Here is a 16495-nt window from a genome sequence, read left to right as displayed (position 1 = left end):
TTATGCCTCACTAAAGTTCTTTATCCACTGAGTGTTCCCTTTCCTTTTAAATAATAAAGCACCTTACCAAATAGCTTTGATTAGAAGCAAAAGGGAAAGAAGAAAATGAAGAAATCAGAGGTGAAATACTGCACCTTGGCCTGGCCTGGCGTCTCTCTGGGAGAGAGCTATCACCTGGATTGATGCTGGGATGCTGATAGCAAAAGGCGACAGCACTACATAGGAACATTCTGTGCAGTGTGGTCAGGCAGTGGACAGTGGAGGCTGCTGTTTGCCATTTGCTGCTCAGTTGTCGTTTGTGATTGCTGAGCTGAGTTATTCTGGAATTCACTTGAAACCCGTGAGGTTCACAGTACTGTTATTACTACATTAGGTTGGCTACAGAGAGTCTGAATTTTTGTTTTTCATTTTTCATATGGTAAAATCCTCAAGTCTCAAGGCAGCAGCCAGGACCTTTGTCATCAGTAACTATTTATAAGCAATTACAGTTGCTCTTTTCAGGTATACTGTGCACAGAGTGTAAAGGAGAGGAGACATGAGTATTAAATATGGATTATTTCCGTGTGTCCTGTATATATGGACTTTCTTCCTCTTATAAAAGTACAATATAAAAATATCATACCTATTACTCAGTAGTAATTTTTAACTTTTTTGAAATAATTTTAGCATTATAGAAGAGTGAAAAATAATACAAAATTCCAATTTATCCTCCATTTTCCTTTAGATTGATAACCTACATGTCTATAATATAATTTAAATAACTAAGAAATCAACATTAGTATAATATCATTAACTAAACTATACAATTTGTTTAAATTTGGCCAATTTTTCACTGATATCATTTTTCTGTTTCAGCATTCAATGGGTAAGTTGTCCTTTTTTGTTTTTTTTTGTTTTGTTTTATGTAAGTTTCAGGTGTTAACTTAATTCAACATTGGTATACACTACAAAGTGGTCACCTTCAAAAGTCTAGTCACCATCCATCACCCTACATTTCATCCCCATTACCCTTTTTGTCCATTCCCCATCCCCCTTCCCCTCTGGTAACCACCAATCCATTCTCTGTACCTATGAGTTTTGTTTTGTTTTGTTTTTAGATTACACATATGAGTGAAATCGGATGTATCTGCCTTTTTTCTTCTGGATTATTTTACTTAGCATATACTCTCAAAGTCAATTCATATTGTCATATATTTTTGTACTATTAATTAGTGTCTGTTCTTTTCAACTTAGAGATGCCTTTAACATTTCTTGTAAGGCTGGTTTAGTAGTGATGAATTCCTTCAGTTTCTTCTACCTAAAAGACTCTTAGCCTCACCTTCAATTCTGAATGATACCGTAGCTGGGTAAAGAATTCTTGATTAAATTTTTTTCCTTTCAACACTTTGAATATTCCATGCCACTCTTTTTGCCTATAAAGTTTCTGCTGAAAACTCTGATGATAGATTTAAGGGGTTTCCCTTCTACATAATGACTTGTTTTCTCCAGCTGCTTTTAAGATTCTCATTTTATCCTTAACGTCCACCATTTTTAATTATACTGTGTCTTGATGTGGCTCTCTTTGATTTCATCGTATTGCAAACTTGCTGGGCTTTCTTCACCTGTATGCCTATTTCCTATCTCAGATTAGGGAATTTTTTTCAGACTGATTATCTGTTTTTGCATTATTATCACCATTTTAATGCTGTTCAGTCTGAGGATCAGAGAGATTAGAAATTTGCCTACACATGATCTGGAGAACATTGTTCTTGTGGCCCCATATCTTAGGCTTGTTCTACTAGACCATGATGTCTGTCAGCACACAAAACAGATTCACTGCCAAGAGTCATTACTCTTTTAGTTGGGGTAGAAGAAATGAGAAGTCTTTTCATTAAAATGTCTTTGTGTTTATAAATGTGTAATTTGCAATTGCTTTGAAAAGCATACATTTACATTCATTTGGAAATTATACATTTAAAAAGATAAAAAATGGCCAATATCATTGAATTATATTATATAAATGTATGTGTTTGTCTCCAAAACAATTTATTTTCTGATTTTCATTTATAGGCTTTTATTCTGAAAGACTCAATATTTTTTAAATGAGAGCTGATACTAAAATATTAAGAGTACCACAAAGAACATTTCAAATTAATTTCTTAAAATGCTGTTCTACACTATTTATTTTAATGTAAACAATTACAGTAAAATTTATCTTAAGGTAAAACGTTCAAAATAAAATCCATATAAGGAATAACTAGTTTCTTCCTTATCCTTATTTGACTGACCCCAAATGAAATCACCATTAAGAGTTTCTTAAGAATGTTTCTAGAAGAAATTTTAACATTTAGAATATTCTTTTCTTCTTTGTACTTTTTCCTTAATGAAATTACTTTGACAATTTGTACATACAATTATGCCATATATGCTCTATTGATAGCTGATTGTTACAATTATGGATATATTGGGATTTACTTTTGTGATTTAAATTGATAGCTTCTCTTATTTTCATGTTAATCAAAGCCATAAATTCCATGATGACAGATTAGGTAAGAGCACCTTTGGGAATATCTGTAGAGGGAATTCCTAGGAGGAGAGCAATTGAGAAAATGATAAAATGATGACAAGTAAATCCAGATTCAATGACAAATTATCCTTCAAATACAATTCCAGAAAAATTATAAGACTAAAGACATATGAAGGTACCTATTTCCCACAGTCTTCCCAACAACGAGTACTAATAAACCTCAAAAAAAATTGTATTTACCAATTAAGTTGCTGTACAAGGGACCATGATTTTATTTTGATTAATATTCACTTAATTATGAGATAAAACATCTTTTCAGATATTTAATGAACAATTGTATTTCTTGTCATAAAAAAATTTGTTTTTGTGATTCTTTTTCCCCCACTACATTTTTTCTCTCCCTAATTTTTTTTTTCTCTCTGTGGTGTCAATGGCAGAATTTCCAGAATCTCCTGCCTTGCCTTTGTTCATTCACATGTCAATAGGTGCTTACAACTGCAGAGCCTCCCAGTCGATCTGGAATAGGAGTGAAGAGAGGACAGCCGTTCTCTCTTTCATTCCATTCCTAGTACATAATTGGTCTGGCATCTGCCAGTTACCAAGGACATGCCAGTGTAGGTCCTCCTGAAAGGAATGAGCAGGAAATAGCTCACCATAGTGGCCGGGTGTGAGGGATGCTGTAGGAGATAGACAGAGGCAGGCCTAGCCAGTGAATTTGAGCAAGCTGTGAGCAGTAAAAAAAACGGTTTCTCCCAACCTGCCCTTTCCCTTGACTTTTTTCAGTTTCATCGGTTTCATAGGGAATTCCAGGAACACCCTTCCCCCTGGAGCTACAATCTCTTACTGATGATATTGCTCAATTGAAGATATTAGTCCATTATCTCCTGGGTGCTGCATCCCCCTCCCCAATATTTTGCTTCCATTTGACTTTATATATTACATATTTTTCATTAAGAAAATTTGTTTTTGTTTTGGTTGTTATTTTAGACTGTTGAAATTATCAATTGTTTTCTTTCTAGTTTCTGGACTTTTGGTCAGGCTTAGAAAATTTTTACTCACTCCAAGATTAAAAAAAAGTAAATGTGACAGATGTTCTCTGCAAGTGTATGAGTGTCTGGGTATTTAGCAGTTTTACTGAAGGATTGTTCACATGCTATAAAATTCACTCATTTCAATAAGTATAAAATTTAGTACCACAATCCAATATGAGAGAATTTTATCATCAGTAAAAATGTCTTATGTTCATTTGCATTCAATCCTCATTCCCATCTTTACTGTTTGAATAAATTTGTGTTTTCTGAATATTTCATATTAATAGAATTACAAGGTATGTGGTCTTTTGTGTTGGGCTTCATCTACAGAGTATGTGCTAATGTGCATTAAGTTTCCAATCCAGGAATATTCTTGTCTATACATTTATTTAGATTTTTTAAAATTTCTCACCAATATTTTGATGTACAGATTTTACACTTCTTTCATTAAATATAATCATATTTTATTTTTGATATAGTGAATGAAAATATTTTATTTTCATATTTGTATTACCATTATATAGAAATCTACTCTTAAAGATATATTGCGACCCTGTTGTTATCCATTTAAAATGCTCTAGTTGATAAAGATGAACATAGTTTTATATTGGAAAGTACACTGAACTACCTGTCATAATTTTATATAATATATAAAATGTATATATAATTTGCATTAAAATACATGGGTTTCACTTTAGATGCTTTTGTCAGGTTACTCAAAACTTCATAAGTTAGATAACATTCCATGACTAAGCTTTTTAGACATCTAGTGTCCCTGTTCTGATGTACCAGATTTCAGTGGTATTCACCAATCATTATGGCAACCGAAAATACCCTATGATTTTATAAAAATACTCCCTAGAAGATATCATACTCTGCTGTGAATCACTCTGCATAGCTCACTGTGTAATGTCTGAGCCCTTGTGTTCCCCAATACTGAGTACACCTTATTCTTCACATGCAGCACAGTACCTGGTGTGTAGCATTCAGCATTTCTGTTAATTACTGTATTTTGAATGAAACCTTAGAGATTTCCAGCAATAAATTTACTCAAAGCTAGTTGAGATGATTTCATAGATGGGGCTTCACCCATATTTATTGCTTCACTCTAAAATTAGTGCTTTTCACATAAAGGCCTCATTGACTTCATTTTAGAGATTGAGGCACTGAAGGTGTTTAAATGACAGAATTTTTTTTTTGAACTGAGAATCTCAGTTCGATTTAAAGTATCTTCTGAATTAGTAGAGATCATGGAGATCATTTAGTTTAATTGGTCAATTAGAAAACAAATCTCTTTATAGCGTCACTCATGGTTATGTAGGCTACTTAAAAACCTCCACTGATGTAGTTAATATACTTAGTTGATATGAATACTTGAGAAGGAAGCCCTTTGTTTTGTTGGAAAGTTATTTATATTTAAATAGAAAATTTAAATATGTCTCTTTTAATCATAGTTAGTCATATGTTTGCCCTCTAGAAGGGTATAATTTGCTTCCAATATTGAAATAATAACTTGTTACATATGCAAACTCAGCTGTAATGTTTCCTTTTGGATTCTATTCTCCAGGCACAGTGAAACATGTCTTCAACTTCCTTAACTTAGTTTTATTTTTAATCCCTAATCATCCTGGTCACTTTCTTCTAAACTGTTTGACTACTGAAATGTTGTATTAAAAAGTGATGCTTAAAATTAAGTATATTTCTAATGAAAATCATGTGTTTTTTCAAAGCAATAATCACATTATTTTGTAGATGTTTATTTTTTTTATATTTTCTTACAAGACTAGAAAACTCTTGATGAAAAATATTTTATTTTATAACCTCTACATGATGACTTGAATTAAAATTATTGAAATGTCTCAATATCGTTATATAGTACCAGACCATGGTTACATATTTAGCTTGATAGTAGATTGTCAAAGATGAGATGTTGATGTAAATAAGGAAGTGTAAAATTACTGCCACCATATCCTTTATCATACTGTCTGTTTATTTATAATACAACTGGGCATAGAATTACCTGATACTAGATAAATAATATTGTTCTATAAAGGCATCCAAATGGAAAAAAAAATGAGAGTAGAGAAGATAATTTTTCCTAGAAGATTCAGCCTTTGCAGATAACGTTTTTTAAACATAGTTTTCGCTCTTCAACAGCCCTAAAAATTCTATCCATCCAAGTTCTGCATAACACTTGGTTTTGCAGGAAAAAAATGTGGTAATGTCTCAGTACATTTAACAGACTGAAACTTTTTAGATATGTTGAAGTTTGTGTTCATATTATATTTATTGTCATTCATTGCTTTCATTCATTTTCATTCCTAAGACTTCCTCCTTTGATTCTGAATGTATGTGGCAGACTTCTTTTGAGTATCTGCCATACTTGCATCCCCAGGGTTTTTTTTTTAATTAAAATATAATTTATATACAATATGATATTGGTTTTAAAAGTAAAACAAAGTGATTCATAATTATATACCTTACTAAATGCTCACCACAATTAAATATAGTTATCATCTGTCAACATATAAAGACATTTCAATATTATTAACTATATTCTCTATGCTGTACTTCCACCCCCATGACTAATTTATTTTTTAATTGGAAGTTTATGCCTGTTCATCTCTTTCACTTGTTTTGTCCACCGCTACTGCTGTGACAACCACCAGTGCATTCTCTGTATTTATGAGTGTTTCAGTTTTTGTTTGTTTTATAAGTTCCACATGTAAGTGAAATTATACTGTGTTTGTCTTTCTCTGTCTGCCTTATTTCCCTTAGCATAATAATCTTTAGGTCCATTCATGCACACCACTGGATTTTGGAACAATAAGGGACTCTCCTGTTTATGCCTTTTGCTCAAATTAATGTTTACTTAAAAACATCTCCTGCCCCAAACAGTCCCAACCCAATCAAGAACTGTTATGCATCAAGCTTATAATTTCGTTTAACTGCTCATGTGACTTTGGCGAGCTTTTTTAAACCAATGGAGTAGTAACACTTTCTTCCCTATGAGTTTTGAATATTGAAAAATATAAGGCAAAAAGCAACTTTCATTACTGGTGAGAATGCAAATTTGTATGGCCACTTTGAAAGACAGTTTCATGGTTTCTTGCAAAACTAAACATACTCTGCCATATGATCCAGCAATTACAGCCCTTGGTATTTACCAAAAGAAGCTGAAAGCTTATGTCCACACAAGAATGTGTGCAAAGGTGTTAAAGTAGCTTTTTATTCATAATTACCAAAAACTTGGAAGCAACCAAGATATCCTTCAGTACATGAATAGATAAACTGTGGTACATACAGACAATAGAGTATTAAATGCTGATAAAAAGAAATGAGTTAACAAACCATGAAAAGACATTGAGAAAACTTAAATACATACTAGTAAATGAAATAAGCCAGTCTGAAAAGGCCAAATACTGTATGGTTACAACAATATGACATCTGGAAGTGGCAAACTATGGAATAACTGAAACTATCAGTGGCTGCAGGAGTGGGGAGAGATAAATAGGCAGAGCACAGAAAAATTTCAGGGCAGTGAAAATACTGCATATGACACTATAATAATGTACACATGTCATTATATATTTGTTCCAACTCATAGACTTTACAATGCCAAGAGTGAACTATAAAGTAAACTGTGGAAGTATGGTGATTATGGTATGTCAGTGTAGGTTCATCAGCTGTAACAAATGTATTGCTCTGGTGAGGGATATTAATAATGGGTAGGATGTGCCTGTGTGTGAGCTTCAGATATATGAGAAATCCTTATACCTTCCTCTCAATTTTGCTGTGAACTTAAACTGCTCTGTAAACATAGTCTTGATTAAAAATTAAAACACAGTAAGATATCACTTCACATCTACTAAAGTGCCTATACTTAAAAATGCAGATAATAGAAAGTGCTGGTGAGGACATAGAGAAATTAGACCTCTGAGGCCTTGATGAATGAGAGTTTTAGATGGTGGGATCATAAAATGGTACCGTCTGGTGGCTCTTCCAAGTTAAACAGAGTTGCCATATGACCTAGCAATTCAACTTCTAGGTATTCACCCAAGAGAAATAAAAACATGAAAAACTTGTATATAAATATTCATAGGTCCTGTTAGGAATTATTGTTCCTAATAACCAAAAGTTGGAAACAACCCCTATATCCATCAATTTATGTATAAATACTTACATGTGGACAAGTATGTAATACCCCCCAAAAATTGTCATTTTTATTGTCTTTGTTGAGAGTTTATTTTTGGACAAAAATCATTTTGACTTACATTTTTAAAAATAATTCCAATATTAGAAAGAAAAGTGAGAATTTGTCAGTTGTATAAAATTAACTCGATTTGATTTGCAAATTGCAACCACTAAATACTAGCTTAAAATACACATATTTTTGCTGAATTAAATGCTATTAAACTAAATAGGCAGAAAGTACATGGGGGATAACCATAAGAACTGTCATCTTATTTACTTAGAATCTTTCCCAATGATCTGCAAGAGAAGATAAACATCCCAGAAATCAAATATGAAGTTGATGCTATGTAAGCAAATTAAACACATTAGTTGAGATAGAAAAAATAATACCAAGGGTCAACATAAATAAATGTTCTAAAAATGATACAATTATAAAAATGCAATCAAATTACATAATAATTTATATAAGTATCTCAGAGAACTTACATCTATCACTTCTTAGAGGGCTTTGGAAAACAGAATCATTTACAGATCTTTTTGCAAATACCCTGAATTTATAAGACCATGAATATAAGCCTTAAGCACTCAAAGTTTTGACTATCTGATTGTAGTAGATGAGAAACCTTACTGAAAGAAGCCATATTTGTTTTCACTTAGAATGGGTTCGTTTGGATAAGCTACTATTTTCAAATTAGAGTAGCTCCATAGCAGTACATAACTCTTTTCTGTCTTCTGTTCCTTTTCCTTTGTGAGCCATATGGGTTCTATGTGTAGGCATGAACATTCTATTTTGGTTTGGTTTGGTTTGGTTTGATTTGTATTTTCCTCTAGTTTTTCAGTAAATGCGCCGGCCCCTATTATATTCTATACCTGAGAGAAATAAGAGCAGTGGTGAAGAGAAGAGAACAATGAATAAATAGATCCAGTAAGTGAGAATATGTGGCATACTCTAAGATTAGAGGGCAGGTGAAATGTACTGAGTTATACATTTTATCTATTTTAAAGCAGGGAAGTATAGGCAATTCAAAGATAGTACTTGAGACATTGCTTTATGTGAACTTTATAATTTTCATTAATATTGGTATAATTTTTAGAAGTTGAAGTCAGCATGAATTAAACTTAGAGTAGTGAATATGAGTGTGGGTCCCTGATGTTTAAGAAGTCTGATTCATCAGGGCATTAAAGTTTATGTGACAAAACAATCATCACACTTTTCCACATATTCAAGTTACTAATCATAATAAGGTTGCCCTTTATTAACATCTGTTCAGTTTGTTATCAGCATTAACAACTAGTTGTAATTGAGAAAAATAAAAATCTAACATTATAGAATGACCTACTTATTTTGTTTTTTCTGGATTTTGTTTTGATTTATTTTTTGTTCTCTGGTTTTATTTTGTTTTATTTTTTGCTAATCTCTACCCATTGGCTCATTTTAGAATGGCAGAGTTCTTAAGAATGAGAACAAAAGAAGAATGAAATAATATTCTGAAGGAAATATCCCAGAGGCAATTAAATCTGATGAACAAAACACCAAAAAGTACACTGCACACTGTGGATTGATCTAATCTTAGCAGGGGGATTCAAAAGCCTGCATTAGATGACAACTTTATTATTTTCTTTAAAAATGCAGCTGGCTCTTAAAATTATTATTGTGTTACATAAACAGAAATAGTAATTTAATGTGAGTTTACCAATATTTATGAAAACCTTAGTATCAGTTGAGATTGTAAAGATAGGAGGGATGAATATATGGACTAATCTTACTTTCTTTCATATCAGTTCTTCCTATTATCAATATTCAATTGGAGTTGTCTTCTTCAAATATTTCTGAGTTATATTTTATTTATATTATATATGTTGTTATTGGCAAGCACAGTGTGAATTACACATATGGGAAAATATTTAATTTACAAACATTTAAATATAACTTTAAAATTCAATGTATTTCTTAAGTAAGTCTATCTTGGAAAAATATAAATTTAAAAAACATACCTATGGTTTTATGCTCCATTTTATATTGCTTTTCGTGTTGTTCAAGATAACAGTATTTTTTTATCCTCATGAATGAATCTCTGAAGGTACCCATGCACCTCCAAAGCCCAAATGGTTTTCATCAAAGACTGGAATCCAAACCTCTGGGTGGACAATTTCATCTAGTCAATTTCTTTCATGATCTGTATTTAGCTTACTCAGGAGGGTTTAAATGGCAGAAGAAACCATTGAAACAGTAATTCCTGAAAAAAATGCATTATGCATTATTTGTTCTACCCTCAATAAGTGACTTTATTCAGTACAATATTTGGGAAGCCACTTTTTCCTTATAGTTTTTCTTACTTTGTAATGTCTTGGGGAAAAGAAAAGTAGTAGACTTTTTAACACATAGTAACAAATATAAAGGCAATCGCCAAAAACTGAAGAAATCTATGTTTATACATTCAAGGGGCTATAGAATGGGAAGCTCATTTTAGTGGTGTTATTTACCAAAATAAGTAAAGTGGGAAGGTTTTTGTTAAATTCCATTCAAAATGAGTTTAATTACAGTATCACAAATAGACCATGGATGAAGTGACATTTCATATAAGACTCTTATTGGGGTAGATCATCAGAAATAGGAATTTAATGTGAACCACATATGTAGTTTTAAATGTTCTAGTAGCCACATTTTAAAAAAGGTAAAATAAATGTAATTTTTTAAAAATTTAAATGAATATATCCGAACTAATACCATTTGATATGCAATCACTATAAAAATTTCCATATGAAATAACTTTTTACTAAATCTTTGGAATCCATTAAACATTGGAGGATTAGAATGTTTTAAAAAATAAATTAACTTTTTAATAATTATGGTTTCCTAATAAATCAGTTACTTTCCATAGTGATACTATAAGGAAGCTTGCCTGCAGGTGGGAGGCAAGGAGTTCGCTCTCTTAACAAAGTCCATCAGAATTACACAGACTTTTCAAAAGGACGTATTACCATGCACTCCCTAAATTTTAGGAAGAACCACTTGAAGAGCAGACATTGTTTAGGAGGAGACATCATTAACTTTCACCTTCTCCAAGTTCAAATATTTTGAAAATTGCTGGCAAACAGTCAGATTTATTGGTGGAAAGAGCGACATAGTTTAGGTGGTTGTTGTACAAAAATAATGAGAAAAAATAGTAAGAAAAATGAACTGACATTATCAAAAAGATATGAACCAAGATACCTATGGGATTTAGTTTGGGAGCAGTATCATTAGGAAAGCATGGCAAGAATGTGGGGGGCGGGGCACAGGGAAGGCAGTACAGCACAGAGAAGACAAGTAGTGTATAGCATCTTACTACGCTGATGGGCAGTGACTGTAATGGGGTATGTCCTGGGGACTTGATAATGGGGGGAATCTAGTAACCACAGTGTTGTTCATGTGATTGTATATTAATGATACAAAAAAAAATTATTGCCATATTATGGGAAAAAAAAGAAAGAAAACATAGGAAGGAAAAGGAATTTAGATAAGAACAAGAAATTTTATTTTCATTTCTTGATGGGGTAGAAAACATAGTACATGAAAATTTTCATCTGTATTTTGCTCCTTTCTAACTATCTAGCTACCCAAATTCCTTCTTTCCCCAGAGATCTCACTACTCAAACATGGACACTTCAGAAGCTGGGTTTACGTGGGAGTTCACAAATACGTGATTTCTTTTCTTTTTTTTTCTTTTCTTCCCCCTTTTCTGTATGTCCTCCGGGTCAGTCACAGTGGATCCTGTATGAGAGATGACTGATATTTGCTGTCCCTAGTGAGAACTCTCTTTTGTTTCTTCAACTTCACTTTTAGTTCTAAGTTCTCCTGTCTTCTTTTTTGGCTTAAAATATGAGCAATTCACTTCTGCCTAGAGATATTTCCTTTGGTGGAGGGGACCTTTCTGCAAACCTTAGATTTAGAAAAGGGGCAGTTTCTGCAGGAAAGGACACTTTACAATGGCATCTAATCCTCTCCTACTGTCCATGGAGTTATCACCACCCCCTCCACCCCATTTAAATCTCTAAAACATTTAAGAGAGAGATGTCTTCATTATGAAAGCACTCTCCCTGTGGACCACACTGTCATCCAGGAGACAGGTGAGAGGTGCTTGTCTCTAACCTGCTCTGGCTCTGGGTTCACCTGACCAGACTCAGGGACCCCTTCGCTCCACTTGCCTGATGTTTTCAACTGCAGAACTGAGACAAGGGAAGGAGCCATCACAGCTCTCTGATTGATCAGTTCTGTGGCAGTCTTAGATTGATATTCAATTAGTTGATTTAGTATCTGGTGTCAAATTAAGCTTTTTCTCCTTAGCCAAAATTGTATTTGGCAACTGCAAGCATTATTCATTCTGGTTATATTAACGCTATTCAGGTTCACCTGATAAAGTTTCTGGTCTTCCAACCCTGCACTATATATATATATATATATATATATATATATATATATATATATATATATATATATATATAAAACCTGGTGGCAGATTGTGCTAGTTTTATTTAATAAAAATACAAAAGCAGAGTTCTTTTCATGGTGTCACAGGTGTTGTTTATAAATTGGTTGCATAACTCTTAATTTTCTTTGTTAAGACAAAAATAAGTATAGAAACCATTCATGAAAGAAGAGAAAAAAAGATCATTCTCCCTTCTCTGTGAAGCCTTGTGAAAAATTGTAACTCCTGGGGGAAAATATTTTCCCAGTCTGGGGCAAAATACCTTTGAACCGAAATCAAAGGGAGAAATAAAGTAGGAGAAACCAGTTTATTGCCTACAAGCAGTTGTCCATTTCTCCTCACCTGTGTCTCTTGCTACCCAGCTGCAAAAAAGGGACATCACCCAACCTCTCCCATCCAGATACGCCCTCACGCCCCCTTGTAATTACCTACATTGATATGGAGTTGGACTACTTCTCTTCACCCCTTGGAAACACCTGCTGATATGGAGATGCACTAAGGCCAAGCAAGAGATTCTGGAAATGATGCAATTTTAACCACAAAAAATACAACGTAAGCTTTCTGTTTTCCATATTTTTCTGATAAGAAACACTCAGTGAAATCTTATCTTTTCTATCCCTTTTCCTTCCATTTTTGGCCCCAAAGTAGTGGCAATGAAGCATGGAGTGTGAGAACTCAACTCAGTAATTTTCCTCTACCTTTATTTAAAAACCTGCTCCGATACCCAAAGCCAGAGGAGTTGATTTGACAAACTTCCTAACTCCTTAATGAAGAGAAAAAGCAAACACCCCCACTAAGAAGAAAGACCTGGATATATTTAAATTCCTGGTACTTCTTCAGAAACATGCTCTTTTTATGGTTTGAATTCTACCTTCCAAATTCATGTGTTGAAGTCCTAACCTCCAGAACCTCAGAAGGTGACCTTTTTGGAAATATGGTAGTTGAAGATGTAATTTAGCTAAGTGAAGATTGGGTTACACAGGAGTAGGATATTTGCTTTAGATTTTATTGTTTTTAAAGAACTGAAATGTTACAGATACACATAAAACCTTGTCACCATTGATTCTTCTTTTCTTCTCGAAAAGTAACTACAATTTTAAAGTTGGTATATACCATTTATGTTCATGTTATTAATATAAAAATCAATAAATCACTACTTATTGAGTTGTACCAGAAATTGCTCTGTGTATTTGACGTCATGTCAATTCAATAAACTAGCACCTATAGTACCCCCATCTTACATGGAGAACAATGGCCTTAAGAAGGTAAGCAGCCATCTGAAGTCACATGGCCAGAGGAGCTGGACTGGAAATTGGACCTAGGCATTTGGCTCCAGAGATCATATATTTAAATGCTGTCTTATATATTCTGGACATGTACTATGCCTATAAGCCATTTATGAAACTATTTTTAAGTGTGAAATGCTTAAATAAATGGTAGTATACTGCAGGCATTCTCATCAACCTGCTTTTCATGTAACATTATGATTTGAGATGTGTCCATATTCACTTATTTCTTTACAAGGCCACGAATGTTTCTTAGTGTTATGAACGATTTCTACCCCTTGGAACAATAGATTGGATGAGTAAAGGGCAAATATGAAAAAAAAAAAAAGAGTTGGAAACAGAGACCCAATAGCAAATCAGATTTTTTCTCAGGCAGAACAATAAGAAAATGGTACATATGAAAGTTGAGGATCTAAACAATGTTCTATTAATACTGACCATGTCTGAATATATATCTTAGGAAGTCATTGTTATCAGGTACATGAATCACACTTGAAAACCACTGTTATAGATAATCAATAAGGTTCTGTATTTTCCAGCAAAGTTGTTGACAAAATCTAGTAAGAAAACATCAACTAGATTTATAGTAATGGCTTGTTATGAAGAATCTTTTATGTAGTACCTAGTGAATTTAGTTTCTGGCCCACGAGTATGCAAACGTTAATTTGTTATTTGTTTCTTTTCTTTCATTCATTTTGATTCATTATTTATCAATTGCATTGTATTGTGTAAGGTCAGTAATATATAGAAAATCATATTTTAAATGGACGTTACTTTTGTAAAGAAAAGAAACCAAAGGAAACAGGACCAGTTAGAAGGTAAGTACAGTCACTCAGGCAAAGAAAGATCAGACATGTACATATGGGCAGTGGGGCTTGAAATTGGGAGATCTGAAAAATGTTTAAAAATAAAAATCAACAAGGGAGAGTGACCAGTTGTTTATGATGAGAGTGCAGGAAGGAGTCAATAATAACTCCTAACCTTATCAAAGAAAGGTATCTGTGAATCAAAGTTAGTTATACTTCACTGATGAATTGTGAGCTTTCCAAAGAGAAACAGATATAATCTCAAACTGAAGAGGTTAGAGAGAGATCCATTGCAATGAAATTGACTTTTAAGGTGATAAAAATATATGTGTATGTAAGAATATTGTTGATCCTATTTTTCTTATCAACAAGAATCATATATTATTTCTTATGACAAATGGTATCCACTGTATAAAGCTTGGACAATATGGAAATATACAAAAGGAAATAAAAAGTATTGGTATGCCCTAGAAATAACCTATATAACTCCTGCATGTGTCTGTTTAAAACATTTAAATCATACTGTGAATATGTTGTTTTAATACACTTAATATTAAATTATAAATGATATTATAAACAATTATATGTTATATTTTAATATTTTACACCTATTATAAACATATTTTAATATGATTAATAACCATTATTTGTCAATCCCCAATTCCTGCATACATACAATATTGTCTTTTGATTTGCTCTTACAGATAATGCCAAAATGAAGAATAAATAGCATTATAGCTGCTACTCCGGCTGAACAAGTTGAAATATTTTCATTTCAATCCCTTAATTAGTATTCCATGTTCTGGAGTTTTCTAGAAGAAAACCAATTGTCCTAAATATTAAGATGCCCTTAGAATAGGCATCTGAAGGCAAACTGTAATTTGGAAAAACTGGCTGTTAAATCAAGGCTGCTAAATTTGCTTTGCACAGTAAGGTCTGCACTGTTATCTTAATTCAAGCTAAAACTTAATCTAAAAAAGTTTCCTAAATTCTAGCTTTAATATTGTTACTCATATTATTTGGAAGATTTAGGTTCTATTTAGAATACTCTAATATTAGAATTAATTTGAGTTTTTGAGGTGCATATTAATCATTTAAATGAGAAAATTACTGAAGAACATATTCATTTTTAAAATATTTCAACTTACTACTAACTTGTTATTCATTATTAGCTCTAAGTCTCTGTTATTAACCTGCAAGTCTAAATATTGTCAAATCAACTTAACTAACATGGAAAATATTTAGGATGAATGACTGAATTTTTCTATACCATAGCTCCTTATGGAAGATTAAAATACAGTATTAGTATTAGGGAATTATGTTACCTAACAGGCCTAGTCACAATATAATGTTAAGTTTACTTTTACAGTGTAACTACTCTGGAAATGGCTTGACAGATTCTTATTAAGTTTGACACTACAAAACCCGTGCATTCCATTTTTAGCTATTTATTCAAAATGAATGAAACTTAGGTTCAAACAAAAAGCTCTCCACAAAGTTCATAATACTTTGACTCGTTACCACCAAAATCTGTAAAGATCCTTCAGTTAGTACAAGAATAAGCAATTTGTGATACATCTCTGCATTGAAATATTTATTCAGCAATAAAATGGAGCAAACTCTACTGTTACATGCAACAACATGGGTAGATCTCAGATACGTTATGCTGAGTGGTAAATCCAAGTTCAGAAGGTAACAAGCAACACAATGCCAATTACTTGATATTCTTGATAAGGAAAATCTGTAGGAACGGAAAATATGTAAAAATAGATCAGTGATTGTTAAGAGTTAAAGGTGGGTGTGGGGGCTGAAACACAAAGAGACAGGGTATAATATTTTGTAGTAGCTTCACTTCTGACTACTTTGTATTAAAATTCACAGAACTGTACACCAAGAAGAATGAGTTTTACTGTATTCAAAAAAGAAAACCGTTTTCCTCTAAAATTATCCCACTGAAAAGTAATATGTTCCTTTAAGAAAAACAAATGCTACACTGAAAGTTACTTTATCACTTTACTTTAAAATTGTTTCCTGAAGAAATTTTAAAATCTCATAGTACTGTAAGTTATTGGCAATACTTGCATGTTTTCAAGGAAGGCCTGGAAATATGGACTAATCTACCATATTTACATCAGAAAGTCACTTATACAATTAATAAAATATTATCATTAGCGAAATTTATTTTAACTAACTGGGCTTTATC

The 16495-nt window shown here is 32.6% G+C and overlaps 1 long non-coding RNA gene across 1 annotated transcript in view; it reads left to right on the top strand.

Moving 5' to 3' along the window:
• Nucleotides 1–16495, top strand: part of LOC140850072 (uncharacterized) — an 824946-nt gene that overhangs the window by 535822 nt on the left and 272629 nt on the right. The gene's annotated exons all lie outside the window — the stretch shown is intronic.

This window comes from Manis javanica, chromosome 6, assembly GCF_040802235.1.
Source record: "Manis javanica isolate MJ-LG chromosome 6, MJ_LKY, whole genome shotgun sequence".
In the NCBI taxonomy this organism is placed as follows: domain Eukaryota; kingdom Metazoa; phylum Chordata; class Mammalia; order Pholidota; family Manidae; genus Manis; species Manis javanica.
This window is presented reverse-complemented; position numbering and strand designations above follow the sequence as displayed.